Source organism: Chelonoidis abingdonii, chromosome 21, assembly GCF_003597395.2.
Source record: "Chelonoidis abingdonii isolate Lonesome George chromosome 21, CheloAbing_2.0, whole genome shotgun sequence".
Classification (NCBI taxonomy): domain Eukaryota; kingdom Metazoa; phylum Chordata; order Testudines; family Testudinidae; genus Chelonoidis; species Chelonoidis abingdonii.
In genome coordinates, this window is record NC_133789.1 from 4,435,332 (window position 1) to 4,437,872 (window position 2,541).

Sequence of the window (2,541 nt, forward strand, 5' to 3'; positions counted from 1 at the left end):
CAGAGTCACCTGGGGCTAATTGCTGGCCAGAACTCTCCAGCTCCCCTCTTTTCCTAGGAGTATGGGGGGCAGCTAAAAGAAAACCAGCTGTGGCCACCCAATGCCATGGAGAAACTCTCTGCACACACCAGCTTCCTCTGAGGCTTGCATTCATTCTCCTCCTTAGAGCTTTTGGGGCTCAGATCTCTAGCCCCCTACCTTCCCATTGATTTCCGCCCAAATGCCTTGGAGAATCCGGATCTGAATGACTGGGACATTCTGTCCCCAACCTATTACACAAGGGATACCTTGAACTCACTCACCTCCCCACACTCCCTACTCTCTCTGGCTGTGTATCTGATTGCAGGACAAGTCCGGTTCGCAAACGCGGGTCCTTACTCCGCGTCCTTTCAATGCAACGCAAATAAAATCAACCCCCAAATGGGAGCTAAGACTGTAAAATAGCAACTTCCTCCCCGCGTCCCTGGGTGGGCTCGAACCACCAACCTTTCGGTTAACAGCCGAACGCGCTAACCGATTGCGCCACAGAGACCGGGACGGCAGCGAGTTTGGCGGCCAGTAGAGTCAAGTCATAACAACTCTGCCGCTGGCCACTGGGGGCAGGAGGGAGCCAGGAGAGGTGCGCGAGGGACACCAGCTGCTTGCAAAGCTAAGCAAAGAAGGCGGGCGAGCAAAACCAAGCAGAACCGGGGGGGTCGGGAAATAGCCTTGATCAGCTGGACTCCCGATGCGCAGACGGTGCAGCCCGGGAGAAGGGGCGAGCAGGAATGTGCAGCGCCCCAGGTGGCTTGCCCCTTGTGACCTTGCCTAGGCATCTAATAAGCCAGTTTCCTTCTGCTCCTTAGACGCAAGGGAGACTAGGATTTAGCAGCCGAGGGTAGGGAAGATTCTCCTGAATCTCGAGAAACGTGTGTTGGGAGCAAGGCTCCTGTCCCCGACAGGGCGTGGGTGTGCTGTGTGTCCCCCTGCACATTTCCAGCAGGGGTGTCATTCTCCGCCCTGAAAGATTGGCAGGGGGAGGAGAGATTTTTAGCAGAAGTATTCGGCAGTTTTCATGGGTGCAGCTGTCACCCTTCCCGTCACATGGTCATTGTCAGGGTGCTGTCGCCCCTTCCATGGCTGCACTGTTCCAGGGGGAAAGAAACAAAACACAGGGTAGATGTTTTACGAGACAGATTCCTACCGAGATTGAGGCAGCGTTTCAGTGGCATATGCTGCTGGCCTGGGCATCTCCGAAAGGTCTTGCTAAACACCCTCTCATTGATACCCCAGAAATCTCTCTCGTCACTTTCCTGGAAGAGAGCTCAGCCTTTGGCTGGGATTCTGCCCTTTCACGACTCGAGCTGAGTGACAATGTTGGTTTCGGACAGAACCCTCGATTGCAGTTTGTCTGTGTTACCTCGGCAGGCATTAGCAAAGCCCAGAATCACGCCACTGTGTCGTGTCACTGATTAACAGGAAAGAACTCCCCACTGAAGTCAGAGAAGGAGCTCTGCTTAAAAAGAGGGGGCTTGATAAAAACCCATGTGGAGACAGTCGATAAGATCGTTTAACACAGGATGGGCCCCTACAATATCCTACCCAGCTTTCTCCGGTCCAGTCCAAACCCGCAGGCTGTTGCATACAGTAGAGCACAGGAGTATGGGCAAACTGAGGAAGCAGGCAGCCAACCAATGCCTTTACGATTGCCTTCTGGGTTAAAATCAATCAATCGATTGTAATTAGGTTGCTTTACAAATAGTCCAGCGTTGCAGGAGGAAAGGGGCGTGCACTAACCCTTTTATAAAAGCTCTAGGTAGATGTTCTCCAAAGAAGCTTGAGGCAGGATGATTTGGGATCTTGGCTTGTCCTCGGTGTTAAAATATTAGTGAGCACATCAAAGCAGGCGCTTCAGGAGAGAAGCGTCCTTGAAACAGAGCTCACTGATGTTTTGTAAGTAAAAAGAGCTAATTCCATGGGACCTGATTTTCAGAAGAGCTCAGTTGTTGTTTAAGCACCCGTTTTTGAAGAGCTCAGTTCATTGCGGCCTGAAGGCTGTTGAGAATCAGGCCCTAAGTAAGAGTTGAGCTGCTTTGAAAATCTGACCCCTCAACGGTGGGTGATGAGAACTTGAAAAAATAGGACTCTGGACTCTGTCCTGCAGGCTACAGCCCTTTAAATAAAATCAATGGCAAATTACGATGTAATGGGCCACCAAATTCCGTTGTGAAAGAGGGAGCAAACCAGTCTGAAACCTGTCAGATACTCTACTAGTTTTCTCCATACTGTGTACAAAAAAAAAATTGTGGTTCTGGGTTGTAGACTTCTACTAAATCCAGAATTACTTGTTGTGACCCTCTGCAAACTGGAGCTCAGAACAGAAAAATGAATAAATATTTTAAAAAATACCTACTCATTCTCAACACTAATATGACACTTTTCATCCTCAAAGCTCCTGGTAAGGATTAATTGGCTAAGCCTCACAGCGCTTCCTTTGAGACGGGGAAGTAGGCTGAGAGGGGAAACTGAGGCATGGAATTATTCCGCAAATTGGGTCAAGAT

General features: G+C 50.1%; 1 non-coding gene across 1 annotated transcript; it reads right to left on the reverse strand.

Annotated features, from left to right (window-relative positions):
- Positions 1-458: 458 nt before the first annotated feature.
- TRNAN-GUU (transfer RNA asparagine (anticodon GUU)) lies at positions 459-532 on the reverse strand. The gene has a single exon. It is a non-coding gene; the product is annotated as a tRNA-Asn (tRNA).
- Between the last annotated feature and the right edge of the window lie 2,009 nt (positions 533-2,541).